The sequence below is a fragment of the Manis pentadactyla genome, chromosome 6 (genome assembly GCF_030020395.1).
Source record: "Manis pentadactyla isolate mManPen7 chromosome 6, mManPen7.hap1, whole genome shotgun sequence".
In the NCBI taxonomy this organism is placed as follows: domain Eukaryota; kingdom Metazoa; phylum Chordata; class Mammalia; order Pholidota; family Manidae; genus Manis; species Manis pentadactyla.
Window position 1 is genome coordinate 94,072,177 of NC_080024.1, and position 13,067 is coordinate 94,085,243.

Here is a 13,067-nt window from a genome sequence, read left to right on the forward strand (position 1 = left end):
AAGACAAGTAGGGATTCTACAGTATCTTACTATGCTCATGGACAGTGACTGCAATGGGGTATCTGGGGGCACATGCGTGATGGGGGAGTCTAGTAAACATAATGGAACTCCTCTAATTGTGCATTAATGACAGAAACATCCATGGATAGATAGGTAGACAGATAATAAAGGAATGAATGAATGAATGGATGCATGGATGGATGAATACATACATACACACATACATACATACAAACATACATACATAAAGAACGCAGCTGCCCAGTTCTAGAAAGACATCTGCACCCCTAAATTTATGGCAGCACGATTCACAATAACCAATCTACAATTACATAAGGAACATCAAGGTTACTAGACTGCCCAGATCATCAAGTCGCCCCCCAGACCCCATTACACTCACTGTTCACCAGCATAGTAAGATCCTACAGAATCACTGCTTGAATTCTCTGAACTATACTGACTTCCCTATAGAATTCCCCCCCACATTATGTGAGCTAATCGTAATGCCCCCTTACCAGCCTGCAACCGTCCTTCACAACCAGCCTTCTTAGTCCCTTAACCATTCCTACGTTGGTGATGGGGGGAGTGTAATAAACATGATGTTATCCACATAATTGTAGATTCATGATAAAAAAATAAATGAATAAACAGATGAATGAATGAATGAGACATTGCCGCCCCCAGTTTAAAAGCGACACGTGCATCCCTATGATGACCACAGCACTATTCTCAATAAACAAGCTCAGTGTCCATCAGTAGATGAACAATGGAATATTATTCAGTCATAGGAAAACAAATCCCACCATTTGCAGAAACACGGATGCTGTGAGACGGCATCATACTCAGTGTAATAAGGCAGGGAGGTGGAGAAACACAAGTATCAAATGATATCACTTGGGTGTGCAGGAGGGGAACCAAGAGACATCTGAAGAAGAAAAACGGCACCACAAGAGTGGACTAACAGTTACCGAAGGGAAAGGGATGGAGGTGGACAGGTGGGAACGGAGGAAAATGTCAGGCGGAGCGGGGGCGAATGTGCACATTACCTTTGGCATGCATAAAGCAGAAGGGTGGGCACGGGGAGGGACGTACGACACAGAGAAGACAACAAGGGATTCTAAAGCATCTTAATATGCTCATGGACAGTGACTGCAATGAGGTATCTGGGGGCATCTCATTGTGGGGGGCAGTTTACTAAACTACATGAGACTCACGTAGATGAAGACTAATGATAAATAAATACATAAATAAATAACAGATATGCAAGGGAGTAATGAACTAACTAAATATATTCAAACATCCGGACATACAGAAATAAACACTAGAATACAGCAGCCCAGGTTAAAAAAGACCTGTGCACCCGTATAATTATCACAGCACTGTCCACAACAACAGACAAGGTAAGTGTCTATCAGAGGATGAAAAGTGGAATATTATTCTGCCATATGCAGAAACCAATCCTACCATGTGCAACAACATGGAGAGAGGTAGAGGGTATCATGCTCCGCGAAATAAGCCACGCAGACAAAGACAAGTGTCAACTGATTTCACTCACCTGTGGAGTAGCAGAAAAAAGAAAAGGAGTGATAGAAAAGGACAGTAGAAGCCGCACCGAACCCAAGAATGGACTCACAGTCACCAAAGGGAATGGGACTGAGGAGGATGGGTTAGGAGGGAAGGGAGAGAGGGAAAATGGGGCATTATGAGTGGCACACAGGGTGTGGCCCGGCGGCAAGCTTAGGTAGGTCCGTATAACATAGCGATGATCAGCAGCACTTCTACAGCATATTCCTGGGCTGTTGGACAGCGACTCTTACGGGCTACGTGGTGGGGACTTGACAGTGGGGGTAGCCTAGGAACCATAATGTTGTTCATGTAACTTTGAAGTAGTGACAACAAAATGAAAAGGAACACACATTACCTTGGCTCTGGATTCCATTTAGCCTGATGCTGTCAAGTTGGTCAGTGTCCACCTCACCCGAATCACACCTGCTCCTCTCAGCATACACATTATGTCTCCAGGACAGAGGCACCACTGTGACATCGTGGAATCTCCAGGCAACAGTGCTGCGCTTACAAACTCCACAAACGGGGGGGGGCAGTGCCCAGCCGTGCGGAGCTGCATCATCTTAGCAAACATTAGAGTTACTTACCTACATAAATACACACATATATATATATATAAATATCTATATATGTATAATGATAAAACTCATCATTACAGTATCAGAACAAACAAAAAACTGAAGAAGGAAACAGCAGCAGTCTCAGAAAACCCAAGAATGGACTAAAAGTTAACAGAGGGAAAGAGACTGAGGTGTATGGGTGGGAATGGAGGGATTAGGGAGGGGCGAAGTAAGGACACTTTAGAAGAAGAATATATAATGTGGGAGGGGTGTTACAGACAGGGCGGAAAAACACAGAAAAGACAAGTAGGGATTCTACAGTATCTTACTATGCTCATGGACAGTGACTGCAATGGGGTATCTGGGGGCACGTGCGTGATGGGGGGAGTCTAGTAAACATAATGGAACTCCTCTAATTGTGCATTAATGACAGAAACATCCATGGATAGATAGGTAGACAGATAATAAATGAATCAATGAATGAATGGATGCATGGATGGATGAATACATACATACACACATACATACATACAAACATACATACATAAATAACGCAGCAGCCCAGTTCTAGAAAGACATCTGCACCCCTAAATTAATGGCAGCACGATTCACAATAACCAGTCTACAATTACATAAGGAACATTAAGGTTACTAGACTGCCCAGATCATCAAGTCGCCCCCCAGACCCCATTACACACACTGTTCACCAGCATAGTAAGATCCTACAGAATCACTGCTTGAATTCTCTGAACTATACTGACTTCCCTATAGAATTCCCCCCCACATTATGTGAGGTAATCGTATTGCCCCCTTACCAGCCTGCAACCGTCCTTCAAACCAGCCTTCTTAGTCCCTTAACCATTCCTACGTTGGTGATGGGGGGAGTGTAATAAACATGATGTTATCCACATAATTGTAGATTCATGATAAAAAAATAAATGAATAAACAGATGAATGAATGAATGAGACATTGCCGCCCCCAGTTTAAAAGCGACACGTGCATCCCTATGATGACCACAGCACTATTCTCAATAGCCAACCTCAGTGTCCATCAGTAGATGAACAATGGAATATTATTCAGTCATAGGAAAACAAATCCCACCATTTGCAGAAACACGGATGCTGTGAGACGGCATCATACTCAGTGTAATAAGGCAGGCAGGTGGAGAAACACAAGTATCAAATGATATCACTTGCGTGTGCAGGAGGGGAACCAAGAGACATCTGAAGAAGAAAAACGGCACCACAAGAGTGGACTAACAGTTACCGAAGGGAAAGGGATGGAGGTGGACAGGTGGGAACGGAGGAAAATGTCAGGCGGAGCGGGGGCGAATGTGCACATTACGTTTGGCATGCATAAAGCAGAAGGGTGGGCACGGGGAGGGACGTACGACACAGAGAAGACAACAAGGGATTCTACAGCATCTTAATATGCTCATGGACAGTGACTGCAATGAGGTATCTGGGGGCATCTCATTGTGGGGGGCAGTTTACTAAACTACATGAGACTCACGTAGATGAAGACTAATGATAAATAAATAAATAAATAAATAACAGATATGCAAGGGAGTAATGAACTAACTAAATATATTCAAACATCCGGACATACAGAAATAAACACTAGAATACAGCAGCCCAGTTTAAAAAAGACCTGTGCAACCGTATAATTATCACAGCACTGTCCACAACAACAGACAAGGTAAGTGTCTATCAGAGGATGAAAAGTGGAATATTATTCTGCCATATGCAGAAACCAATCCTACCATGTGCAACAACATGGAGAGAGGTAGAGGGTATCATGCTCCGCGAAATAAGCCACGCAGACAAAGAGAAGTGTCAACTCATTTCACTCACCTGTGGAGTAGCAGAAAAAAGAAAAGGAGTGATAGAAAAGGACAGTAGAAGCCGCACCGAACCCAAGAATGGACTCACAGTTACCAAAGGGAATGGGACTGAGGAGGATGGGTTAGGAGGGAAGGGAGAGAGGGAAAATGGGGCATTATGAGTGGCACACAGGGTGTGGCCCGGCGGCAAGCTTAGGTAGGTCCGTATAACGTAGCGATGATCAGCAGCACTTCTACAGCATATTCCTGGGCTTTTGGACAGCGACTCTTATGGGCTACGTGGTGGGGACTTGACAGTGGGGGTAGCCTAGGAACCATAATGTTGTTCATGTAACTTTGAAGTTGTGACAACAAAATGAAAAGGAACACACAGTACCTTGGCTCTGGATTCCATTTAGCCTGATGCTGTCAAGTTGGTCAGTGTCCACCTCACCGGAATCACACCTGCTCCTCTCAGCATACACATTATGTCTCCAGGACAGAGGCACCACTGTGACATCGTGGAATCTCCAGGCAACAGTGCTGCGCTTACAAACTCCACCCACGGGGGGGGGCAGTGCCCAGCCGTGCGGAGCTGCATCATCTTAGCAAACATTAGAGTTACTTACCTACCTACATACATATATATATATATATATAAATATCTATATATGTATAATGATATCACTCATCATTACAGTATCAGAACAAACAAAAAACTGAAGAAGGAAACAGCAGCAGTCTCAGAAAACCCAAGAATGGACTAAAAGTTAACAGAGGGAAAGAGACTGAGGTGTATGGGTGGGAATGGAGGGATTAGGGAGGGGCGAAGTAAGGACACTTTAGAAGAAGAATATATAATGTGGGAGGGGTGTCACAGACAGGGCGGAAAAACACAGAAAAGACAAGTAGGGATTCTACAGTATCTTACTATGCTCATGGACAGTGACTGCAATGGGGTATCTGGGGGCACATGCGTGATGGGGGAGTCTAGTAAACATAATGGAACTCCTCTAATTGTGCATTAATGACAGAAACATCCATGGATAGATAGGTAGACAGATAATAAATGAATGAATGAATGAATGGATGCATGGATGGATGAATACATACATACACACATACATACATACAAACATACATACATAAAGAACGCAGCTGCCCAGTTCTAGAAAGACATCTGCACCCCTAAATTTATGGCAGCACGATTCACAATAACCAATCTACAATTACATAAGGAACATCAAGGTTACTAGACTGCCCAGATCATCAAGTCGCCCCCCAGACCCCATTACACTCACTGTTCACCAGCATAGTAAGATCCTACAGAATCACTGCTTGAATTCTCTGAACTATACTGACTTCCCTATAGAATTCCCGCCCACATTATGTGAGCTAATCGTATTGCCCCCTTACCAGCCTGCAACCGTCCTTCAAACCAGCCTTCTTAGTCCCTTAACCATTCCTACGTTGGTGATGGGGGGAGTGTAATAAACATGATGTTATCCACATAATTGTAGATTCATGATAAAAAAATAAATGAATCAACAGATGAATGAATGAATGAGACATTGCCGCCACCAGTTTAAAAGCGACACGTCCATCCCTATGATGACCACAGCACTATTCTCAATAGCCAAGCTCAGTGTCCATCAGTAGATGAACAATGGAATATTATTCAGTCATAGGAAAACAAATCCCACCATTTGCAGAAACACGGATGCTGTGAGACGGCATCATACTCAGTGTAATAAGGCAGGCAGGTGGAGAAACACAAGTATCAAATGATATCACTTGCGTGTGCAGGAGGGGAACCAAGAGACATCTGAAGAAGAAAAACGGCACCACAAGAGTGGACTAACAGTTACCGAAGGGAAAGGGATGGAGGTGGACAGGTGGGAACGGAGGAAAATGTCAGGCGGAGCGGGGGCGAATGTGCACATTACCTTTGGCATGCATAAAGCAGAAGGGTGGGCACGGGGAGGGACGTACGACACAGAGAAGACAACAAGGGATTCTACAGCATCTTAATATGCTCATGGACAGTGACTGCAATGAGGTATCTGGGGGCATCTCATTGTGGGGGGCAGTTTACTAAACTACATGAGACTCACGTAGATGAAGACTAATGATAAATAAATAAATAAATAAATAACAGATATGCAAGGGAGTAATGAACTAACTAAATATATTCAAACATCCGGACATACAGAAATAAACACTAGAATACAGCAGCCCAGGTTAAAAAAGACCTGTGCACCCGTATAATTATCACAGCATCGTCCACAACAACAGACAAGGTAAGTGTCTATCAGAGGATGAAAAGTGGAATATTATTCTGCCATATGCAGAAACCAATCCTACCATGTGCAACAACATGGAGAGAGGTAGAGGGTATCATGCTCTGCGAAATAAGCCACGCAGACAAAGACAAGTGTCAACTGATTTCACTCACCTGTGGAGTAGCAGAAAAAAGAAAAGGAGTGATAGAAAAGGACAGTAGAAGCCGCACCGAACCCAAGAATGGACTCACAGTTACCAAAGGGAATGGGACTGAGAAGGATGGGTTAGGAGGGAAGGGAGAGAGGGAAAATGGGGCATTATGAGTGGCACACAGGGTGTGGCCCGGCGGCAAGCTTAGGTAGGTCCGTATAACATAGCGATGATCAGCAGCACTTCTACAGCATATTCCTGGGCTGTTGGACAGCGACTCTTACGGGCTACGTGGTGGGGACTTGACAGTGGGGGTAGCCTAGGAACCATAATGTTGTTCATGTAACTTTGAAGTAGTGACAACAAAATGAAAAGGAACACACAGTACCTTGGCTCTGGATTCCATTTAGCCTGATGCTGTCAAGTTGGTCAGTGTCCACCTCACCCGAATCACACCTGCTCCTCTCAGCATACACATTATGTCTCCAGGACAGAGGCACCACTGTGACATCGTGGAATCTCCAGGCAACAGTGCTGCGCTTACAAAATCCACAAACGGGGGAGGGGAGTGCCCAGCCGTGCGGAGCTGCATCATCTTAGCAAACATTAGAGTTACTTACCTACATAAATACACACATATATATATATATATAAATATCTATATATGTATAATGATATCACTCATCATTACAGTATCAGAACAAACAAAAAACTGAAGAAGGAAACAGCAGCAGTCTCAGAAAACCCAAGAATGGACTAAAAGTTAACAGAGGGAAAGAGACTGAGGTGTATGGGTGGGAATGGAGGGATTAGGGAGGGGCGAAGTAAGGACACATTAGAAGAAGAATATATAATGTGGGAGGGGTGTCACAGACAGGACGGAAAAACACAGAAAAGACAAGTAGGGATTCTACAGTATCTTACTATGCTCATGGACAGTGACTGCAATGGGGTATCTGGGGGCACGTGCGTGATGGGCGGAGTCTAGTAAACATAATGGAACTCCTCTAATTGTGCATTAATGACAGAAACATCCATGGATAGATAAGTAGACAGATAATAAATGTATGAATGAATGAATGGATGCATGGATGGATGAATACATACATACACACATACATATATACAAACATACATACATAAAGAACGCAGTAGCCCAGTTCTAGAAAGACATCTGCAACCCTAAATTTATGGCAGCAGTATTCACAATAACAAATCTACAATTACATAAGGAACATCAAGGTTACTAGACTGCCCAGATCATCAAGTCGCCCCCCAGACCCCATTACACTCACTGTTCACCAGCATAGTAAGATCCCACAGAATCACTGCTTCAATTCTCTGAACTATACTGACTTCCCTATAGAATTCCCCCCCACATTATGTGAGCTAATCGTTATGCCCCCTTACCAGCGTGCAACCATCCTTCACAACCAGCCTTCTTAGTCCCTTAACAATTCCTACGTTGGTGATGGGGGGAGTGTAATAAACATGATGTTATCCACATAATTGTAGATTCATGATAAAAAAATAAATGAATAAACAGATGAATGAATGAATGAGACATTGCCGCCCCCAGTTTAAAAGCGACACGTGCATCCCTATGATGACCACAGCACTATTCTCAATAGCCAAGCTCAGTGTCCATCAGTAGATGAACAATGGAATACTATTCAGTCATAGGAAAACAAATCCCACCATTTGCAGAAACACGGATGGTGTGAGAGGGCATCATACTCAGTGTAATAAGGCAGGCAGGTGGAGAAACACAAGTATCAAATGATATCACTCGCCTGTGCAGGAGGGGAACCAAGAGACAGCCGAAGAAGAAAAACGGCACCACAAGAGTGGACTAACAGTTACCGAAGGGAAAGGGATGGAGGTGGACAGGTGGGAACGGAGGAAAATGTCAGGCGGAGCGGGGGCGAATGTGCACATTACCTTTGGCATGCATAAAGCAGAAGGGTGGGCACGGGGAGGGACGTACGACACAGAGAAGACAACAAGGGATTCTACAGCATCTTAATATGCTCATGGACAGTGACTGCAATGAGGTATCTGGGGGCATCTCATTGTGGGGGGCAGTTTACTAAACTACATGAGACTCACGTAGATGAAGACTAATGATAAATAAATAAATAAATAAATAACAGATATGCAAGGGAGTAATGAACTAACTAAATATATTCAAACATCCGGACATACAGAAATAAACACTAGAATACAGCAGCCCAGGTTAAAAAAGACCTGTGCAACCGTATAATTATCACAGCACTGTCCACAACAACAGACAAGGTAAGTGTCTATCAGAGGATGAAAAGTGGAATATTATTCTGCCATATGCAGAAACCAATCCTACCATGTGCAACAACATGGAGAGAGGTAGAGGGTATCATGCTCCGTGAAATAAGCCACGCAGACAAAGACAAGTGTCAACTGATTTCACTCACCTGTGGAGTAGCAGAAAAAAGAAAAGGAGTGATAGAAAAGGACAGTAGAAGCCGCACCGAACCCAAGAATGGACTCACAGTTACCAAAGGGAATGGGACTGAGAAGGATGGGTTAGGAGGGAAGGGAGAGAGGGAAAATGGGGCATTATGAGTGGCACACAGGGTGTGGCCCGGCGGCAAGCTTAGGTAGGTCCGTATAACATAGCGATGATCAGCAGCACTTCTACAGCATATTCCTGGGCTGTTGGACAGCGACTCTTACGGGCTACGTGGTGGGGACTTGACAGTGGGGGTAGCCTAGGAACCATAATGTTGTTCATGTAACTTTGAAGTAGTGACAACAAAATGAAAAGGAACACACAGTACCTTGGCTCTGGATTCCATTTAGCCTGACGCTGTCAAGTTGGTCAGTGTCCACCTCACCCGAATCACACCTGCTCCTCTCAGCATACACATTATGTCTCCAGGACAGGACATGACCACTGTGACATCGTGGAATCTCCAGGCAACAGTGCTGCGCTTACAAAATCCACAAACGGGGGAGGGGAGTGCCCAGCCGTGCGGAGCTGCATCATCTTAGCAAACATTAGAGTTACTTACCTACATAAATACACACATATATATATATATATAAATATCTATATATGTATAATGATATCACTCATCATTACAGTATCAGAACAAACAAAAAACTGAAGAAGGAAACAGCAGCAGTCTCAGAAAACCCAAGAATGGACTAAAAGTTAACAGAGGGAAAGAGACTGAGGTGTATGGGTGGGAATGGAGGGATTAGGGAGGGGCGAAGTAAGGACACATTAGAAGAAGAATATATAATGTGGGAGGGGTGTCACAGACAGGACGGAAAAACACAGAAAAGACAAGTAGGGATTCTACAGTATCTTACTATGCTCATGGACAGTGACTGCAATGGGGTATCTGGGGGCACGTGCGTGATGGGCGGAGTCTAGTAAACATAATGGAACTCCTCTAATTGTGCATTAATGACAGAAACATCCATGGATAGATAAGTAGACAGATAATAAATGTATGAATGAATGAATGGATGCATGGATGGATGAATACATACATACACACATACATACATACAAACATACATACATAAAGAACGCAGTAGCCCAGTTCTAGAAAGACATCTGCAACCCTAAATTTATGGCAGCAGTATTCACAATAACAAATCTACAATTACATAAGGAACATCAAGGTTACTAGACTGCCCAGATCATCAAGTCGCCCCCCAGACCCCATTACACTCACTGTTCACCAGCATAGTAAGATCCCACAGAATCACTGCTTCAATTCTCTGAACTATACTGACTTCCCTATAGAATTCCCCCCCACATTATGTGAGCTAATCGTTATGCCCCCTTACCAGCGTGCAACCATCCTTCACAACCAGCCTTCTTAGTCCCTTAACAATTCCTACGTTGGTGATGGGGGGAGTGTAATAAACATGATGTTATCCACATAATTGTAGATTCATGATAAAAAAATAAATGAATAAACAGATGAATGAATGAATGAGACATTGCCGCCCCCAGTTTAAAAGCGACACGTGCATCCCTATGATGACCACAGCACTATTCTCAATAGCCAAGCTCAGTGTCCATCAGTAGATGAACAATGGAATACTATTCAGTCATAGGAAAACAAATCCCACCATTTGCAGAAACACGGATGGTGTGAGAGGGCATCATACTCAGTGTAATAAGGCAGGCAGGTGGAGAAACACAAGTATCAAATGATATCACTCGCCTGTGCAGGAGGGGAACCAAGAGACAGCCGAAGAAGAAAAACGGCACCACAAGAGTGGACTAACAGTTACCGAAGGGAAAGGGATGGAGGTGGACAGGTGGGAACGGAGGAAAATGTCAGGCGGAGCGGGGGCGAATGTGCACATTACCTTTGGCATGCATAAAGCAGAAGGGTGGGCACGGGGAGGGACGTACGACACAGAGAAGACAACAAGGGATTCTACAGCATCTTAATATGCTCATGGACAGTGACTGCAATGAGGTATCTGGGGGCATCTCATTGTGGGGGGCAGTTTACTAAACTACATGAGACTCACGTAGATGAAGACTAATGATAAATAAATAAATAAATAAATAACAGATATGCAAGGGAGTAATGAACTAACTAAATATATTCAAACATCCGGACATACAGAAATAAACACTAGAATACAGCAGCCCAGGTTAAAAAAGACCTGTGCAACCGTATAATTATCACAGCACTGTCCACAACAACAGACAAGGTAAGTGTCTATCAGAGGATGAAAAGTGGAATATTATTCTGCCATATGCAGAAACCAATCCTACCATGTGCAACAACATGGAGAGAGGTAGAGGGTATCATGCTCCGTGAAATAAGCCACGCAGACAAAGACAAGTGTCAACTGATTTCACTCACCTGTGGAGTAGCAGAAAAAAGAAAAGGAGTGATAGAAAAGGACAGTAGAAGCCGCACCGAACCCAAGAATGGACTCACAGTTACCAAAGGGAATGGGACTGAGAAGGATGGGTTAGGAGGGAAGGGAGAGAGGGAAAATGGGGCATTATGAGTGGCACACAGGGTGTGGCCCGGCGGCAAGCTTAGGTAGGTCCGTATAACATAGCGATGATCAGCAGCACTTCTACAGCATATTCCTGGGCTGTTGGACAGCGACTCTTACGGGCTACGTGGTGGGGACTTGACAGTGGGGGTAGCCTAGGAACCATAATGTTGTTCATGTAACTTTGAAGTAGTGACAACAAAATGAAAAGGAACACACAGTACCTTGGCTCTGGATTCCATTTAGCCTGATGCTGTCAAGTTGGTCAGTGTCCACCTCACCCGAATCACACCTGCTCCTCTCAGCATACACATTATGTCTCCAGGACAGAGGCACCACTGTGACATCGTGGAATCTCCAGGCAACAGTGCTGCGCTTACAAAATCCACAAACGGGGGAGGGGAGTGCCCAGCCGTGCGGAGCTGCATCATCTTAGCAAACATTAGAGTTACTTACCTACATAAATACACACATATATATATATATATAAATATCTATATATGTATAATGATATCACTCATCATTACAGTATCAGAACAAACAAAAAACTGAAGAAGGAAACAGCAGCAGTCTCAGAAAACCCAAGAATGGACTAAAAGTTAACAGAGGGAAAGAGACTGAGGTGTATGGGTGGGAATGGAGGGATTAGGGAGGGGCGAAGTAAGGACACATTAGAAGAAGAATATATAATGTGGGAGGGGTGTCACAGACAGGACGGAAAAACACAGAAAAGACAAGTAGGGATTCTACAGTATCTTACTATGCTCATGGACAGTGACTGCAATGGGGTATCTGGGGGCACGTGCGTGATGGGCGGAGTCTAGTAAACATAATGGAACTCCTCTAATTGTGCATTAATGACAGAAACATCCATGGATAGATAAGTAGACAGATAATAAATGTATGAATGAATGAATGGATGCATGGATGGATGAATACATACATACACACATACATACATACAAACATACATACATAAAGAACGCAGTAGCCCAGTTCTAGAAAGACATCTGCAACCCTAAATTTATGGCAGCAGTATTCACAATAACAAATCTACAATTACATAAGGAACATCAAGGTTACTAGACTGCCCAGATCATCAAGTCGCCCCCCAGACCCCATTACACTCACTGTTCACCAGCATAGTAAGATCCCACAGAATCACTGCTTCAATTCTCTGAACTATACTGACTTCCCTATAGAATTCCCCCCCACATTATGTGAGCTAATCGTTATGCCCCCTTACCAGCGTGCAACCATCCTTCACAACCAGCCTTCTTAGTCCCTTAACAATTCCTACGTTGGTGATGGGGGGAGTGTAATAAACATGATGTTATCCACATAATTGTAGATTCATGATAAAAAAATAAATGAATAAACAGATGAATGAATGAATGAGACATTGCCGCCCCCAGTTTAAAAGCGACACGTGCATCCCTATGATGACCACAGCACTATTCTCAATAGCCAAGCTCAGTGTCCATCAGTAGATGAACAATGGAATACTATTCAGTCATAGGAAAACAAATCCCACCATTTGCAGAAACACGGATGGTGTGAGAGGGCATCATACTCAGTGTAATAAGGCAGGCAGGTGGAGAAACACAAGTATCAAATGATATCACTCGCCTGTGCAGGAGGGGAACCAAGAGACAGCCGAAGA